Consider the following 20,321-nt stretch of genomic DNA (forward strand, 5'->3'; position numbering starts at 1 on the left):
TGTATGTTTTTAACTCTTCACTGAGGAATAATTTCTCCAGTCTGTGGAGGCATCTCCTGTTTCTGCAGAGTTTAGAATCCTGGAAAAACCTTCATACCAGCATAGGGCTTGTATGCAAACACATAAAGCTGCCTCATTCTTTCAGATTTAGCCTAGCATTGCTTGCTCTGACCGGCAGCAACTCTTTCTGTGGCTTTTCCAGCCTTGCACTTTCAGCTAGAGAACCTGGAGATCATTGGCAGTGGCTGCAGTTTCCCCTTCATCTCCGAGTGAAACAAAAACAGTGCTCTCCAGCTGTGTGAAAGTCAGTAGGAGGTGGATGTCAGCGCAGCGTGCGCATCTTGTAACATTTCTGCTGTTGACAGCGACAGACCTGAAGACTTCCAAACTGAGAGGCTCAGAAAAAAAACATAAATCACCATATTTGTTTAGGCATCCGGAAGTAATAATAAACAGAGCCATATATAATTTTTAATACATAGCTTCAGCTGCCAGTTATCATTTCTACTATATCAAAGTTCATGGTTAACTCAGTGAGCTCATGTCCCCCTGTGCAGACTGAATTTAGTGCAGAGATTACAGTAGTGATATTTTAATGAGCTGAGTGGATAAAGTCATTGTGCATTTGCTTTTGCCTGTGTGTGTGTTTGCGTTTGCCTGTGTATGTGTGTGTGTGTGCACAGAAACTTTTTCAGTGTGGCACCTCTGCGGCATATTAATTAAAGTCTTTGAAGTCTAGCTTTTTCGGGAGTGTTTAAAGATATTATTTCCTTCTTGTCAATAAAACTGACATTTTGTAGTGCTGTCTTCCTCTGGCTCCCCCTGTGCGAACGCCTGCTGGCATTCTAAAGCCATTAACACGGCTGCGTATTTTCTGTGTTTTTATAGAAGGCCCGAGACCTGAACAATCAAGATTATAATTTTACGCTCCTGTTTGTTTTACCACTAGGGTGATAACATGATTAAAACAGTAAATGTCAATTTGTTCCTCCAATATATTATGCCTATATTCTACAGGCCAATTTGTCTCAGAGATGCTTAATTTTTATGGCCTATGTTTTTGGGTGTTCTTTTTTAAAAAGGGGAGATTTAAATTACAACTAGTAATTTAAATGGTAGCGGAAACATTAAGGAAGAAGATGGCTACAGTCCTTCACAATATATTTCAGGAAGAATGTATTCCAGGAAAGAAGCTTATATGGTACTCCTCACTGTAATATCCTGTTGCCTCAGAAATTAATATTCATTTCTGCAGCATTCCTGTGAGCTAAGCACAATAATCCTTACAGCCAGCCTGTGACATATCTCAGATCAAATGCTGCCATGCGTGGATAAGGCCTGCAGAGGCTCAAAACCCTCTGCTGTCTGCCTACCTAGACCTTCAAAATGGAGAGAGTTGTCAAGCACCTTTCAGGTTTCAGGATTACTTGATGGTTTCGTGAAAATATAAACTGTACAGATCTCCCTTACGCAGCTGAGGGAAAGCAGCCATTTTTCTTCTCATCGAACCACCAGTTATGTTCATTCCAAATCACACAACAGGCCCTTCTCCACATTATGTACTGTACCTGATAGGGGGCACACACAGCCCTATTTATTTATACATACATATATGTACACATACATACATGTATACATACATACACACACATATTTATAGGCTGCCTATAACTGCCGAGGGCTTCCTAGGCAGCTTGCAATACATTAAGGGGGACCACCCCGTACAAGGAGAGGAGGGTTCAGCCTTTCCTCTTCGGATGTTTGCTTCTCAAAATCCCTCACAGGGGTTTTAAAAAGGAAGAATATCAATATCAACATTATTTAGGGTAAAGGACAGAACACAATCATTTAAATGTGTGCGCAGCAGCTACATATGTTTCTGTTTTTCTTTGGACACAGCCTAATTCCTGGGGTCTTTGTCCAAACCAGGAGCTCTGCAGCTGCTCTAGAGTAAAAATGCACAGAAAGGTAGCTCTAGAAGCACTTTTAAAGAAAGGCCTGTTTTCACTGCCAGAAAGGGGGCATGTAAAAGCTTGCTTCAACCTAGAGACAAGTTTTAGAAGGTCCACAATTTCTCTCTGGCTTGGATCAAAATCCCAAGGCCCCCTCCCTTCCCATGCCCCCAAATAACCTCTCCACTGGGTCTTTTCCAAAAAGCCTTGCCCTTTACACTCACCCTTTTAGTGGAATAACTTTTGGAGCCCATCTGCGGTCCGGGAAATTCTCTGCCTCCCCTCTCTCAAATGCAACTGATGTCAAGGTCAGTGGCAGTGCCATCCTAGATGAAGGAAGAATCATCCCCTCCCTCTTGATCTCCTCCCTCTCTGGCACACTTTGCTGAATGCAACCATCTGCGAGGCTTAGGGGACCATGGAAATTAGCAATTGCACTAGTCCTCAGGAGAGCTAGGTCTCTCATCACCCTAGGACCCTGTGTCTTGGCATGTAGGGAGACAAAAGGAAGGCACAGCACTCCCTTCTCCCCATATGCCACCAGTACCGGGGTGGGGCGGGGTGGGGGAGAGCTTAGCTTCCTACTGAGAGAGAGGAAAGCAGGTGCTGTGGTTCTGAGCAAGCTGTAGCTAGATCTGGATGCTGTCTGTTCCCTTTTTTCCTAGCTATAAAGATGGCTCATCCTGGGAGGTTTCAATTTCTCCTCACTTCCTGGCATGATCATCTATGGGCAGAGATCTCCAATGAGCATTTGGTACACCAAAAAATGTTTCCATTGGTGGCTAATTGCCTCTCCTACTGTCTGTAAAGAGATGAGTTTGGATTTGTTTTTAATTTGCAATGTAAAAATCAGAAGAGTGAGAACCTAATGTTGGTTTCCTGCCAAGGAACATCATGAGGTAGCATCAGCTCTGTGAATGAAAGTCTACAAGACTGGCTAATAACTGGGAAACTAGAAACAGCAAAACCTATAGGTCCGTATCTGACCCATGTGGCTATGCATCAAGAGGCAAGTTAAATATTACAAAGAGATCCCCTGATCTTTCAACTTTTGCCATGGAGCAGCTGCAAGAGTGTTGTGCATTTGACTGGTGCAGCAGCACAGGGTAATGGGCATGTAACTACCACCCACAACCTCTTTAACATTTCCCAGATCTAAAATTTACACATCCCTGAAGCTGCAATTACCCCAAAAGGGAAAAATGCATTTCCTCTGCTCTCCAGAAGAATTTAGATCAGGAAAATTTCTGGTGGCAATGATGCAACCCCTCTGGAACTCCTTTATGACAAACACCAATGTTTTGGGAAAGCCAGCTATGAACCTTCTAATCAGCATGTAACTTAGCCTCAAAAATGTACACACAGATTTTCACAGATGTCCAGTCTGTGGTGCAGACCAGAATATCAAGGGATTTCAGCTCTCCAGGCAGAAGGAACAGCCACATTGACTAAGTGATCTGGTTTACCAGTCATGGACAACATCAGTCTCAGCAAAGGAGGGCAGTACTTTGGGGAAGAGGGAACTAATCTTTTAGAAGAAAGCCATTCTTAGTAGTGGACAACATATACCCTCTTCTGTTGAGGACAGTGCATGATTTGACATAAACAGCTGAGTTTGTGGTGGGTGTGTAGACCTCATGGTAAATTACTTGTGTGGTGCAAAGATCACAGATATTACACATTGTCTGGCTAGATTGGTGGATAGTGCTAGACAGGAGTCAGTAGCCATGACTGTGGTGCACATCAGCACCTGTGATATGGGTAATTATAGTTTTGAGATACTGGAAGCCAAATTTAGATTGCTGTGTTAGAGGCTGAAAGCCAGGAGCTTTGAGGAATCTTTCTCTGAAGACTACCTTTTCATATGCTAGATCTTTGACGCTAAGGGAATGCATGAATAAGATAGAGGTAAGGGGAAAGAGGGACCATATGAGAAGAGATCAGCTGATAAGACATTGTTTACTTGGATTTCAAAATGGTTTTTCACAAAGTTCTTCTGTGTTCCTGAGCAAACTTATTCGTCCTGGGATAAAGGAAGAGGTCTTCTGGTTGACTAGTACCTCATTAAAGAATAGGAAGCAGTGAGTAAGCTCTTGGGATTGTTCATACATGATCTTTAGCTAAGGGTGAGCAGTGAAGTGGCCAAATTTACTGATGATGGCAGATTATTTAAAGTTGTTAAAATAGAAAGGGTCTGTGAAGAGCTCCAAGAATATCTCTTAATTGGAGGAATAGGCATTAAAAAGCAAGTGCAGTTTAATATAAGCAAATATAAAGTGATTTTCATTTTACATAATACATTACAACAAGAAAAATATCTTTACATAAATGCTGATGGGGTCTGAATTAGAAGTAACTGACCAAAAAAAGAGAGAAACCTTGTGATTGTGGGAGACAGCTCAATGAAAATGTTGGCACAATGTGAGCCTGCTGTGAAAAAGGCAAATTCCATGTTGGAGAACATTTGGAAAGGAATAAAGAAAAGAAAACTGCCAATATAATATTGCCTTTATATAAATCTATGATATGATTACATTTGGAGTGCTGTGTATAGCTCTGGTCACTGTACCTCAGAAAGGATATTGTAGAAATAGGTACAGAAAAAAGCAAGCAAAATTGTCGAAGGCTGGAGCAAATCCCCTATGAGTAATGGTTACAACATCCAAGATTGTTTAGCTTTACAGACAGTGAGAAATTAGACATAAATGGATAAAAGTATGCGTGGTGTGAAGAAGTGGAATGGAAGAAAGAATCTCTGTAGTCGAATCCAAAGTCATCCTGTGAAGCTGAATGATGAGTAATTCAAAAGAGATAAAATGAAATACTTCTCCACACAGCAAGTAGTTCAGCTATGGAATTCTCTTCCAGAAGGTGAAGTGATGTCCACCAACTTGGACATCCTCATTAGAACATTAAACAAATTCCTGGAGGAGAAGGCTATCTATAAACACAAGCCATGACCACTGAAATACTAGTTGCTTGGGATACCAACGCCATGCCTATTGCTGGGGAACATGAGCAGGAGGGTTCAAACACAGTGCCCATGTCCTGCTGTGGATTTCCCATAAGCACATGGCTGACTGCTCTGTTAAAAGAGTGCTGGACAGGCTAGGCCTTGTATTCTTATGTCACCACTAGTATAATTATTTATAACTGGCTGTTCTGGAAGCCTTCAATCCACATTGCAGGTATTAGCTTTGTCTAAGCTGGGGGTGCATGAAGGTTTCCTAAGATACCTTCTCGCTGGACTGGCATCAGGTGAGGAGTGCAATAGTCAGGCACTCTGTTCCGAAATCATTAACTGAACGAGTCACAGAAAATTCCTGGTCTCCTTCTCTACATGAAACAAGGAGCTATTTATTTAAGGAAAACATGCAAACCAAAATAATTTAAAGCAGATTAGAAATGAAAATATTGTCAACATCAACTTTAGGCAGGGTGCAAATTGCAGATACAAGACTATTTAATTTTGCCCAGGGATGGGCCAAAAGCATCTGTAACATTTTTACTAGTCTCCTAAAAACTTTTTCAACTTCCTTTAATTCCTCAAATGTTTTACCTGAGGAGGAATCTCAAAATTCAAACAGTGGTATAGGTAAAATCCTGTGACAATCTAGGGAATTTTCATAAATCATTTAATTCTTTTGACTTTCCTCCACTATTTTGCCTCTGAATCATTCAAATTTGCTTTGAATTTGTCTTTCAATAACATTTTAGTAGAATCTCCCATTTTACCCCATTTGTTTTGCTGTCTTCAGCATGCCTGACATATTTTCTTTTTCTTTAAGACTTGATTAATCCAGGACACAAGCATCACATTCCTTACCCAGAGACAGACTGTGGACCAAACATCTTTATGCTGAGGTACCATGTTATCACCACAGGCTTTCTTAAGGTGGGATGGTTCTTCCTGGTATATGCCAATTCTTATATTTTATAGTATTTATAGTTGCAATAAAAGGTTGCCCAGCTCTCCTTTGGCACTGGTTAAAGCAGCCCCACTCCTGGCCAATTTTTAGGCTATTAGCCCCAAGTGAATTCCTCTAGAAGTCTCAAATGTAACAGATAAAAGACAACCAATGAATCTAAAGAGAAAAATGTGAACTTCCTACCTGGCCAGTGGGGGGGGAAGGGGACAAAATTTGTGGCTGTTGATTTCACAAGTCATTAAACATTATAGCAAATAAAAAGAGAACATTTCCTGCCCAGTTTTGAAGCATAATGTCACAGGGTAACATTGTAATGTTCCCTGTGAGTGGTCATTAGATTGAGCATTACACAAGGGGGTGGTGCATAATGGTTCCTGCGGTGTCATCCTCAAAGAGCAGATGCAGCTGGTTATTGCTCCAGGGACAAAAACCACAAGTACTTATTTTGATTGCTGCCAAAGGTCTCATCTGTGTCCAAATCATTCATTTCTTTTCTTCCCCAAGAGTGAACTACAGTGCATCAGCTACGAGGAAGGTGAACCACATTTTCATTTAAAGATGCAAGACCAACATTTCCTCCTGATGTCAATAATGTGCTTCCATCAAAATCTGCTTTCAGAGAGCTTGGGATGTCAAAGGCTTCCCAAGACCCTGGAAAACTGTTTTTAGTCTACAATATCTGCTACGTGGACCACTGGCCTGGTTAAGGGTCAGCAACCTGCTGTCCTCCAGATGTTTTGGACTACAGTTCCCATAACTCCTAACCAATGGCCCTGCTGACTGGGTCTGATAGCTGTTGTAGTCACAAACATCTGGAGACCCCCATATTGTTTCCTCTTGATCTGTCTACATGCACCCCATGCAAATCCACTTCAACATCCTCAAATACACTCCACCAGCCCTGTTGCATCCCTGCTTCTCATGTATTCCTGAAATGGCCATGGAGACAGCAATGAAGTATCTCTACAAGATATATTTCCTTTAAGTGGCAGAGGAAATTATAACACGCAGAAAGAGCACTCCGCAGACATGCCTAGCTCTGACTGTTTTCTCATACATGCATATGTCCTGTCGCACTTTTGTGATGACACATAGTCAGTTTGGCACGCCATTCATTATGTAATGGCGTTCAAGGCATGTTCAACATAAGGCTTGTCTAGACTGCTAGGGAACTCCATTCACATCATCTTTTGAAGAAGTTATTAGAATCAATGAAGATTGCAGTGGGTCACTGGCCAGCAACTCCTGACTGACTTCTGGCTGCTTCACCATCTACTGGGAATATAGGTTCCTTTAAATTATCTCAACAATTTTGTTTAACTTTTCTAGTGCTGTAAGTTTGCTTGTGGGAGTTAATTGCCACTGTCCTTCACCATCATCACCCCTACATGGCTAGCACATCTATGTATTTCCAGTTCCCCCATACTGCAGCTGTTCCCTGACCATTTGCAAAGGGTCCCCCCAAACTCCTACCATAACTTCTTACTTTCTCTTCTTGCCTGCAAGTGAAGTTCTTCTTCAACACTAATCCAAATCAGGTGTAAACAACTTGCAGCCCTCCAGCTGTCTCAGCATACAATTCCCATTATGTTTCACATTTCCCTATGCTGGCTAGAGCTGATGAGTGTTTGAGGTGAAAGCAACTGGAGTGCCACAAGTTGCCCGGTCACAGAGGTGAGCTGAAAGTAGCTGTCCGGATATTCTGGAAATCAGTTCCCAGCCTTCTTGACCAGTGACTATGCTGGCAGGAGCTTCTGGGAGCTGCAGCCCAAACCATCTGGAGCTTTACTTTCCTCCACCATCCCTGATTAAAATTTACCCCAGCATGACTATCATGTTCAGGCTGACCAAACAGGACACAGATGTGAGAACCAAGTTACCTGCTCTCTGTCTAAGGACAAGATTTACATCTTCAGGATGACCTATTTCTCAGATGTGCACCCACCACTCCTACAGCTGCTGTGATGGTTTGTTTCCATAGAATTGGAACGGGAAAATGGTCCAAGACACCATGGACTGTAAGCAGACCCAATGGATCCCTTAGTGGGGAATGCCACTGCCCTGTACTTGTCCCTCCCTGCCTTATATTAACAATCCTGATAGCTTCATCTTATTTCGGATTCACTGAGCTACAATGATACCCAAGCTCTGCCACTGTTTCTTCACCTCAACGGCACACTGAAAAAGCAGAGCCACAGAACAGAGCTGGGGAGTGAACCTGTCTGTATAACTGCCCTTCCAGTGTTGTTAACTGTATTTGCTGACGGTGGGGATGTTTTTCCCCTGTTGAATCCAAGCAGCATGAAATGTTTGAAGATACTTATGAGCATATCTGAAAAGGATGATTGCCTCTATCAGCTGAAGGCAGAGATAGCACCTTTTTCTTAGTAGTAGTAGTAGTAGTAGTAGTAGTAGTAGTAGTAGAGACTGTATTCATCTAATCAGGTCATGGGGTAGGAGTTGTTAAAATGAAAAAAGGACACAATGTTCAGAGTAGAGGGGGATTTCGGCATGCAACCAGGAGGAGGGAAAGGTTATTGTATTTTTCGCTCTATAAGACGCACCTAGTTTTTAGAGGAGGAAAACAAAAAAATATTCTGAATCAAATGGGCACATAATCACAGGCACATTCCCCATCACTTCCCCATGGGCTGCACATCTGACAGACTTACTGCACACACATATTCGCTCTATAAGACGCACAGACATTTCCCCTTACTTTTGAGGGGGGGAAAGTGCGTCTTATAGAGCAAAAAATGTGATAATTCCTCCCGTGCTCCCAAATTGCTGCAATCCCAAATTGGGGTTTTGTGTATTCACACAGAGGTCAGTCAGTCAGGGATGCTAGCCAGCAATTAACCAGCCTACCATGACATCAGAACCAGCCAAGTACTGTAATTCCCTATGACTGGAAGCGGGTGCTCCTGAATATGTTAACAGCATGCCAAAGACAGAGGTTTTATATAGAGAGTGTAAGAGGCCTAACAGATTCTTGATGTGGTGGCAGAGGAGCTACAGTGTCTGTAAGAGTCCAGCACAGCTTATGCACCCCAACAGCTTGTACAGCTCTCTCCAGTATTAACTGAGCATTGCCAGATACAAGCACACCCCACAAGATTTTTTCTGACCTGCATTTTAATCTGAGGCAAAGAAGACCTCATCTCACTCCCTCAGCTCCACCCACTTCTCTTGTTGCTGCCACTCTGGTCTCCCCACCATTTTGAGTTCTCCCCACTAAGCTAGAAAATGTAACCCTGGGAAATGTTGTTTGCTCTGTGCTCCCAAAATCCTAAACTCGTATAGCTCACGTCTGTAATTTGCCCAAAGACAGGATTCTACTGGCAGGTAATTTTTATTAAAAGATTAGCACTCACACATATTCAACCCACAAGATTTCTGATTTACTATCATTATAAAATGCCTGTCCTTTAACAAAAACAAGAAGATTGTTTTGCAAATTGTGTCTATCTTCCTTTTTTTTTTTCATACACCGATTGGATCTATTTTACAATTTAAGTATCTAATTCTTATGATATAAGGCTTCAGGGGTTTTGCACTGTATAATTATGCAGCTCATTATACAAAACTAGTACCATGTAGACTAATAAAGAAGCAGTTGTTTTAATCACTTTAACATTCCCAGTTCCCTTTTTGGTAAAGTTTTTTTCCCTCTCTCTCTTTCTCTCTCTCTCTTGCACTCATAAAATTAAGGAGCTGAATGTGCAGCACCTGATTCTCACAAACATTGGAGTATGAAGCCACCTAGGTTATAAAACATCCCTACCCCTCTCTCTTTCTCTGCCTCCCCATAAATTTACAGCTACTTTCAAATTCTCTTATCACCAATAGGCAACCCACCTCACCACCTTGAAAACATTTTGGCCATTGACATTTTTCCCTTGAAAACAGAGGAGGGATGGGCATTTGAAAGGAAAGCTTGGAAAACCTAAATTGCTTTTCCAAACAACCCACCCCTTACCAGTTTCCTCCCTTTACCAGCAAAAATCCTTAACTTACTCCTCCTGGGCAGTTGGGCAGTTGGATAATTTTAGACTTTGGTCTTGGTAGTCCTGATGGGCTGCTCTTTAGACTGCAATGTCTGTTACTTGCATCAACATGTGGCAAGCCAGCCCTGCCCAGTTTAGAGGACCCTCCCATTCCTTCAGCTAACCAGGGTTGCGAACTTTTCCACGAAGTTCTACTTTGATGGCACCTGAGTGTCCCTTACCTTACACAGATCTCTTGAATATCAGCTCAGTCACAGTCTCTGTGTCCCTTCCTTGTGTCTGGTAGACCCACTCTTCTTAAAAATAATAGATTTTTATTGACAAATGGGAAACGAGGACAGGTACAGGATGTTAAACAGAACAAGCCCACAGGCATGTTGAGCAACCAGTGAGTTTGGCAAAATGGTGAGGCGGTGTAAACTATACGGTAACAACTAAAAGCAAATCCCTCACTGTTCAGCCCTCCCCTTCTTGCCATTGGAGTCCAAAACACCAGATTGTCTTTTTGCAAAACAAATATTTATTGGCACTTTGCAGCTACAAGACAAAGTGATTCTACATGCCTTCTATAGGCTAGAAGATATGCCTCTTTACCTACCAGAAACGACTGTTAACTCAAACCAGAAACTTCTCCCTCAAACGCTTCCCTTTCAGTAGCTCGGGCTCCACCCTAGGGTGGCTCTCGTCGCTGAAGGCCCAGCCAGTGGGACCAGCACAATCCTTCTAACTGGGTAGCTAATCTCTTCTGACTCCTCTTTAAGGGACCAGGCAAGGCAACAGCTCTTCCTCTTCTTCTGTGAGCCCTCCTGCCCCTTCCAAAACATTCCCACTCTCCTGGTTGGCCTGGAAACCTGTGGGCAGAGACCCTGAGGATGCCTCAAAGGCCTGTGCCTCTGATTGGTCTCCCAAAGCTCCCTTCTCTGCTGTCTCAAGGTCCCCTTCTTCTTCAGAATCCCAGTTATGCTGACGCTGGGATACCTGACCAATCTGGCAATCGGTTTCACTCAGTACAGTCACCCTCTCTCAGCAAAATGTGGAAGGTAGAAAGCCAAGGGGGTGTGGGGACCATCTAGTGCATTGCACATGTGCCACATGGATGCTATCTGGGCAGAAGGTGTGCTCAGTGTAATGAGCTTCTGGCTCTCAGGGTGCAAATTTCTTCCCTTGAAGCCAAGGTTGTGACCTGGAGAGGCAAAGAGAGGCAGAGGGGCTGGCTGAAGGGGCCCTCAGAGACCCCATAGCTGGGTGCCAATTCCTGGGTAACAGCTCCTCTGCTGAATGACAATGAGGTTCTTGGGGAATAAGGAAGAGGGAAATGCTCCCTTAGAAAGGACTCGGACAAGTAACTATCTTCTGTCACCAAGATAGTGCAAAAGTGGATCTACTGATTGTCATCTATGTTGGTATCAGTGACATGGTGAAATATAGCCATGAGGTCCTAGAAACCAAATTTGGATTGTTAGAAAGAAGATTGAAATCCAGGACCTCCAAGGTGGCTTTTTCCAAAATGGGGAAGCTAGACAGGGGCAGCTGAGGGGTCTCAATGCATGAATGAGAAGATGGTATAGAGAGGATTTATCAGGCACAGGTATAGGTTCAGATTTATCAGGCACTGATAACATCTTGAAACAAGCTGAAGGGACAGACTTCACTTGAACCAGAATGGAACCAGACTGCTGGCACATAACATAGAAACAGTGGCAGAGCAGCTTTTCAGCTGAACCCTGGGGGAAAGCCAACAGGAGCTGGGAAGCATCTGGTTTAGGTTAAACCACCCCTAGAGAATGAGGAAGAAAAAGCTTCTGATTACCCAAATATGAGAGGGGGGGAAATAAGCCACCCGTTTATGGTGAGACATGATAACGAGTCAGAAAGGCCTCAGTGCCAAAACGTGAGTCGCACGCGTCACTGTGCAAACATGAGAAGGCTCAGAGCCAAAACAGGATTGCTGGAGTGCCTGGCTTAAGAGGGGGAGCTAGATATACTGGGCATTGTAGAGGCCTGGTGGAACCCTGGCATATGGTCATCTCTGGGCATTAGCTGTATAGGAAGGAGAGGGAAGGGCATACTAGAAGGAGGAGGTGCTGCTCCGTTCATCAAAGAGGGTGAGGAGTCCAGCAAACTCCTCGGCAGAAACACCGTCAGTGAGAGTCACTGGGTCCAAAACTAATTCAGCCCTAGGAGTGTGCTATCCTCCTTCATACTAGGGTGCTTTAGGTGATCTTGAGCTGGAGCGTGAATCAGGGAGGCCTCAGGCTAAGGCAGTGCTGTCATAATGGGTGACTTCAACTCTCTCCAGGGGGACTGGATAAATGTATGTCCCAGTTCTGACACAGAGGCTGAATTTCTACATGTCCCAAATGACTGTGCCCTAGAACAGCCAGTCATGGAACCAAACAGGGTAGGCAGGCCTCGATTTAATCATTGCCCAGGACATGGTACAGGATGCAAATGTTGTCGAGCCAATTGGAAATGATCAGATCTAATATACAGTTTGGCGGAAGATTGCTAAAGAGAGTCACATTTGACTTGGAAAAGAGCAAACTTCACTAACATGAGGGAACTGGTAAAAAAAATTAAAGAATGCCAAATCCCTTCAAAGTGCTGGAAGAGTGGGGGCGATAATAGGGGCACAAACAGCTTGCATACCACTTACCACAAGTTAGAAAAGGTAACATGAAGAGGTCGCTGGTGTAGTGGTGTGAGCCTCCAAGGGGTGCCATTGGTGAAATAGGTGGCATATAAATATTTTAAATAAAATAGTTTAAATAAATAGTTTACAAGCACTGTCAAGGAAGCTGCTGGGGAGATCGCAAAGGTCTTCCTTTGAGAAATGGGAATCTTGCCCAAATAGGTAAATTAAAGGGAGCATAGGCTTGCATGAGGAGAGGTGAGCAGTCAATAAGAGGAGTGTATCGTTAACAGCATCAAGGCCAAAAATAAGGAATTCTTTAAATGCACCATAAGAAAGAAACCGTAAGGAGAATGCAGAGAAGCTGAAGGAATTCTTTTCATCTGTCTTCACAGCTGAGGATACAGAAGAGATACCTGTGCCTGGACTTTTGTATTCAGCAAGGGAGTTGGAAGAATCAAACCAGATAGTGGTGGCAAAAAAATGTAATTCTTAATATTATTGACAAACTGAAATGGAACAAATCACCGAGAGTTCTTAAAGAACTCAAAAAATTGCTACCATTCTTCCAAAAATATGTAACAAGTCCCTAAGATCAGCCTCTGTACCCAGAGGCTTGGGGAACAGCCAATGCAGCTCCTATTTTTAAAAGGGGTTCCAGGAGGGATCTAGGGAAAGAAAGGCTGCCCAGCTTAATATCTGTTCTAAGTAAATTGACTGAAAGCATTATCAAAGATAGGATCAAAGTCCTGCTGAAAAAGAATCAGTGTGGTTTCTGAAAAGCAAACTCCTGTGTCACTAACCTACTGGAATTTTCAGGACTGTCTAAGTACATGGATGGGGTAATAATGATAGACATTGTTTATCTGGACTTTCAAGAACTAACTCCTCAGTCAGAGGGTCTTAATTTAATGGAAGCCTCTTGCTAATGACCTAGATATTCCTCTCTTTCTATCAGAAAACCAATTCTGGTTGGCCAGCTTTCCTATAATAAAGATTGTACTTAGAAGCCTTTTCTCATGATCTGTTGGGAAAAGGATAGAGGTTGTAAGCGGAGAGTTGCCAGTTCATTCAGCCATTCATCTCATTTCTGTACCATCCCATAGCTATGTAAAGCTGTCTGGGTCATGTACAACCATTCATAAAATCAAAACAATAAAATACGAATATCATAAAAGCAGAGCATCAAAACACATTTAACATAGCTAACATATATAAGGTAAAACTGACCTGCAAAAGGAAAAATGGGTGATCCTCTCAAGCCACTAGGTAGCCAAGTCCATCTTTAACACCCCCTACCCCCACAAACCCCTTATCACATCCACCCCAGACCAGAGATCACTCTCTACTGCCCATGAGGCTTAACAGACAGCAATGAATTGGCCCCTTCCTATTCTTCCACCTTCAGATACATCCAAAGACAGCAGAGGACCAGCCTCTGCCTGTCCTGCCTCTTCTACTGGGGAAAAGGAGAAGAAGTGGGAATACTAATGGATGGTGTTTTGCCTTCCAGATCCACCCACTGTAAAGAAATACATTTCTTAGAAAAATGAGAGGAGCACGGGATCTCGCTGGGCACCCAGATACTGGGGGCACCATAGTGGGGCCTGGTGCTGGCATATCAGGCCTTGGTCATGGGCTCTAAACCTGCGAGTGATGGTCACCATACTTATTCGCTGGTGAGTAGCTCGCTAGCGACTCCTCAGATCAATTAGCCCTTGCATGGATGTCAGGCCAGCCAAGGCTGCCTCACTGGAACATCCAAGCTGCCATCACCACACCAGGTAGAAGGAGAGCACCCCTGAGGTTCCAGAGTGACCAGAAGGAATCTGATAAGTGATCTGGGACGGGCTTTCAGCAAAGCCATAGGGTATATTGGATAAATTAGATTGAAATGGCTCTTGGAGTGGATAGCTGACCTGTTACCAGCCAGTAAGCACAGGAGGGCTATCAATAGTGCGTTCCAGTGCAGTGAGATGCCCAGGTGGGAAGCTGCATGGGAAAGCACTGGACTTACTCTGTGCTACCTTCAGCAACGTACCTAGATAGGAAATGAAAGGACCATAAAGTAAATGGATTGAAGGCATGGCATTGGTTTCTCCGAACGACAACACTTTCCCAAAGAAGGGAAAGGAAATTACCCTTGTCTAGAATAGCCCTTGTTCATATTTTGAATGTTCCGTGGATACAAATAATATTCTTAAGTAGAAACAGCCAGTTTGTTGAACAGGAATGCCCTGCTAAAACTCTTCAGAATCTAAGGATATAAATTGTACTTTGAAATGTGCGGTGTGATTTTTGCAGCTTTCAGTTCTCTATTCTTATATTGAATCAGTGAAATGAGTCACAATTATTCCCGTTTTGGGACAAACTGAAGATGTGAAATGACAAAAGGCCCAAATGCCCCAAAATGAACATGGACCTGGAACTCCACAGAATGTAAAGAATGAGATGGGGAGATGCCAACAGGAAAGCGGCAATGGGGAAAGAGCGGGGCAATTCCTTCTCACCACCACTTCTCTACTGAAAAGCACCCCTTTCATTGGAGAAGCAGCTGCCGGGGTTTCAGTACATGTAAGTATGCATAGCAGGTCATCTGACAGTTAAAACGGTTGGTCAAGAAGGCTGTGGGGAAGTAACATTTACAGCCGAAAATACTATGTTGGGCCAGGCTGAATGCCCATTACATGTCGGTGGCACTGATCCTGTCAAGGTGATGCAAAACTCATTCTCTGCTCAAGAAGGCCTTCCTGACTATGGTTTGTGTAATTACAGCTTCTGATCCCTGACCACGCCTGTTCCCACATCGCATTTCTTATATGATGAAGTCATCAGAGGTTCTCCTCTGGGTGCCCTCAGCATCTGAGGTCAGTGTCCCTGGGGAGCCTGGAGCCTGTATGATGTCGTTGGTCTGACACTGCAAACACTGGCCAAATTGTTTCCCTGTTTCCACCACAGCCCCTTGAATGCCCCTCAGGTGCGCGCTGAGAACTCTCCAGACCAGATTTGGGAGACACAAGGGAGGCTCTAGGGGGCAGGAGAGTAAGAGGAAGTCTGCTCACACATCATTAAATTTAATCCTTAAACTGCTTTAACATCTGCTTTTTTCTCCTCGATGCATGCTCTGACTGTGTAATTTTATATTTTAATATATTGAGCTTTTATTGCCGTTATGCTGCTTCCTCATAAAAAGCCTTGAAAACATGGCTGAAGGGTGGTATAAATGGTATTCATTTGTAAGAAATAAAAGGGTGGTATTTATTAAAAAATAAACCAGTGAATGAAATTTGGTCTAATATAATTGTACGAAACATTATATGATGGGGGAAAGAACAAACACATCTTGTGATACCTTAAAAACTAACAAACGTATTTGTGTATGAGCTTTTGTAGATTTTGCCCACTTTATCAGATGCAGCTCTCATTGCTGAAGGGGACAATATCCATGAATGCTGATGTCATAATAAAGATGTCCGTCTTCGAGGTGCCACAAAACTCTTTGATATGATTGCTGCAATAGACTAACTCAGCCACTGCCCTGGAAAATCTGAACTTTCTCAGAAATGAAGTGCTATTGTGACCCATGCAGTCAGATCAGCACAGTGAGCTAAAGGCCAGTTTCTATAGATCCATGCTTCTCCTGCTCATACAACCTCCCAGGTGCCTGGTTCTACTACTCTTTTCTTTTCTGATCTTCAGAAGCGAGTGCCATCACTTATGTAACCAAAACGACACTTGCCACCTGCAAGAAAGAGGTGTCTGAGGCTTCAGGGAATCCCAAGATTTCCTGAAGTACAAAAAAATTAGGAAAAGCATAATCGGAAGGGAAATCGCAAAATAGTTCAACAGACCCTTTCCATGCCCAGTGACCATGGAATACTGACTGTTGCAAGGAAAGATGGAAAAAAGGAGGGGAAAATAGGATGGAAGGCATGAAAGACTGACTAAGAGGAGTAACCAAAACAGCAGCTTTTCTTGCAGGTAGAGTCATTATTCACAAGTCTATCCTGATCATCCTTCAAGAAGAGTCAGAGCAGTTTATATGTTGTCACCCATCCACAAAGTTTTCAGGGGGGAAAACCTGCGACTGCTTAGCTTATACGGTGCTGCATCTATGGGTACACACAGACTCCCAGCAAAGCAGTGCTGGACCAAACTAGGCTAGAAGTTACATATACACCCTCAATCCTAATAGCAGCATTTGAAATCCTCCGTTATGCTCAATTGGGCCAAACTACCCATGATGTCAAATGTCTCTTTGAGCCCCGTGAATGGGATTCTCCGTGGCATCGGCTGTCTAAGACCTGTGGCTGTTGCCTCTCATGCTCTAAACCTAAAACCACAGACATAAGCAGTAAGTATTGTAGTATTTTGGCTGCTGCCTGATGATGAGGATGATGCAGTGAATCTTTTCAAAAGTCTGAAAAGTAACACAGTGGATTCTCCAGTCAAAGCTGCACTGGGCCCCTGAAGTGCTATTTGTTGCTGCTGGCTTCTCTGTGGGATCCCGAGTAGCTCCCTCGGGGCTGCTGGTAGCTGTAAGAGAGAATCCCAGTCACGGGGTTGAAAGATGCATTTTGGAGCAGTTTGGCCCTTGCATTCTGTCTTTGCCAAAGCTGTAATGTTCCCAGAGAGAACGCAGCCCCCCTTTCCGGAGTCTCGTCACCTCTATCGAAGTCTATGATGCAGAATGCCATGCGGGTAAGTACTCTACGAGCAATAATTCAGTAATTTGTGGAATTAATCAAACTTTAGGAGTCAGTAACCATAACCCTTTGGGAAATCAGGGGAAGAGAATTTCTTTCACCAGTTGAACCTACTAGTCCTAATGTTTTTCCCGTTAACCACAGAAACTTTAGACACAAGCTGGGAAGAAAGTTAACAATCTATAGCCTGTCATAGTAAATTTCTTCACTGAATTATAGCCACAATTGTCATGGGACAGTGTAGGAAACCTGAGTTAGCTTTGGAGTGAAATGCTGACATGTGATGCTGTAGTGGCCCATATTTTATTGTATTTTAAACAAAGATATGCTGTACTTAAATTGGATTGTAAATAGCAACCCACCACTGCTCTTTCCTAGCTTCTTTAAAAAATATAAAACGTATTGAAGATCATGGCAAATTAGTTTAATTAACTGGTGTGTGCTTTTCCTTTCCAAGTCTGAGTAGCTCAAAAGAAAAAGGTGTTTCTAAAATAGATGTAGATGTTGTTCTATGTCAGACTTTTAAACATTTCTAAATGAAAAAGGGCACCATTCTGAACCACAATCAATCTTTATTTCCTAATTAAATGATTAGGAGACATGCTTTGACTTGATTTTACAGATATAGCTGAACTTACTTCAAGAAATATTTTCTTATGGTTAGAAGTAAATGGTGGCATGTCTATGGAGGAACACTGACATCTTGTGCTCAGGTTGGGTAACAGCTTCCTCCCCCCCTTAGCTATTTAAAATAGATTATCTTGAATAGAAACCTATAAAATACAAAGAACCATAGTTTGTCATGGGAAGTAATACTTTGGAGAAGTAATAGGGTTGGATTTAACCAGATTTAGCCAGATTTATAGGAAAGGTTGATGGAAGTTCCAGTTCAGCACAGCTAAACAAGCAAACACCATTCTGCAGAGCAGAGGGTTGAGTGAGAGAACTGATCTGAATTACTGTAAAATATCTTTTTAATCCCAAATATGGCCAATATTTTAAATGCATGATAGAATTTTTACATTTAAAAAGAAGTCATGTCACTGTGTCAAAGAGAAGTTAACACATTTCCCCAGCCATTTTCCTGGAGGAAAGCACATGCACACACCATCTCTAATGCACGATGTGTCTCAAAAAGTAAAATTGTATTTTCAGCCATGGCAAAAAGCACTTTCGGGGCAGAGACCATTTCTATTCTGAAAATGCTTGTGGGAGAAAACATTACCCCTCCACATAAACTGCAGCTGCTAATTCCTTTAAAATAATATAAACTCAATCAGTTCAATCATGCATTGAAGACGATTGTCTCATCTGGCCCTAAGCAAATGAAGAATAGCGTAAGGAGCTCACAGTGGGACACACCGCCACATGACCCACCTAGCATGCAGGCTCTACCTGCACACGTGCCTGCTGTCCAAGTAGAAATGGACATTTGAGGAGTAAAGGTCAGAACTGCAGAGGTATGCCTGCCCTTTCTAGCCCAGTAAAACATCAGAATGGATTTTGGACTTTAGCTTACACAAATCTCTCTCTCTCTCTCTCTCTCTCTCTCTGCCTACTACTAATGAATTTCACAGCATTGCACTGAGCTATTCATTGTTGAAAGTCACGTGATGCAACCCCAGACTTCCGATAAGGTTTCAAATGCCCATTAATTTAATCTGAAACAGAATCCCAGCGCTAGCTTATTCAAGATGCTTACTCAGAGGAAGTTTGGCTTATTGAGAGAGCTCAAGTTTAAAGGTTTTCCTCCCTGCCGCCTCTTAAAACAAATCGTAGCCGGGTGAATGTTGTAAGGTTCTGTTCCTCAAAGTGCCACTGGATTATTTAAGAAAAGTGCAAAAGAAGAAGACAAAGAGAGTTGTCAGCAGGTGTGCTGATAAAATGGTTCTCCACTAGGAATTCCCACAGTCAATTTTAATACAGAACTGTGGATGGAATATGTCTCAGATTGACTCTCTGAAGCTAAGATCTGAGCCTCAGAGTCTTGGCTACCCCAAATAAGCTGTTCTGGACATATTCTGTTCTAGGAAGAAAAATGGAATAGGAATATGATAACCATTAAAATGGTCGTAACAATAAAATCCTTGTTTTTTTGGTATAGCCATTCTTACGTCACACAGTGAATGATCCTCATCCCTCTTCTCTCTCCACACACATCATCTCACATACAAGGGATGCCTGAAGACCTTCTCAAAAAAGCAAGGCTCGGCATGCTGTCTGATGGGAAACATGGAACCGAGCTGAGCAGACTCACACGGAAACAACCCTAAGAACAGTAAACAGCAAAAAGTGGCCACACAGCCCATCTGTGCCTTCACTCCTCATGCCTTTAACTTAGTGGCCAAAGAGGAACATACATGGAGTAGATGTCCAAGCAATATAAAAGGTGCCCAAGCCTTCTGACATGACCTTTTCAGGTAGAAGGCATAGTCAGGTAGGCTCTGGCGCAGCATTACCGTTTTGGCCATCACATTAAAATCAAAAAGTCAAGAGGTCTAAATGTTGCAAACTATCACAACAATATCCGGGACTCTAAACACTGATATCTAGCTATCCCCTTGTTCATCCTACTTAAGTAGACTCACTCAAATGTAAGGAACTTCAGTGAGACATAACTAACTCGTCATGACTAGTCAAAACCAGGGCTTTTTTGTCATAGAACGCAGTGGAATGGCGTTCCGGCACTGTTTTTTGAGGGGCGTAGCAGGTTCATTAACATAGTGCCTGCGGGCTGCTTGTGTGTCCGTGCTCATGGTGAGGGTGCGGTTCGGCTTGGGATGCTGCTCGGCTGAGTGCTTACTGCCGGCGGCGACCATTATGTTTATGTGTGTGTAGAGTGACTGACCCCAAGAGGTGAGTTCTGGCACGTTTTTTTTTTTTTTACAAAAAAAGCACTGGTCACAACTAACTTAAGTTTCATTCATTTCAATAAGTCTGCTCTAAATATGCCAACAAGGTATACAGCCCCTTATTTCCACACACTAATATGTGCAGTACCAGAGACTGTGGGCACATTAGAAACATGCAACATCCACATCAGGTAAAACTTGGGTTAGTCTCCCAAGTGCCACGAGATCATGCTTGTTTCTACC

The sequence above is a fragment of the Varanus komodoensis genome, unplaced genomic scaffold (assembly GCF_004798865.1).
Source record: "Varanus komodoensis strain SLA01 unplaced genomic scaffold, ASM479886v1 scaffold10, whole genome shotgun sequence".
NCBI lineage: Eukaryota > Metazoa > Chordata > Lepidosauria > Squamata > Varanidae > Varanus > Varanus komodoensis.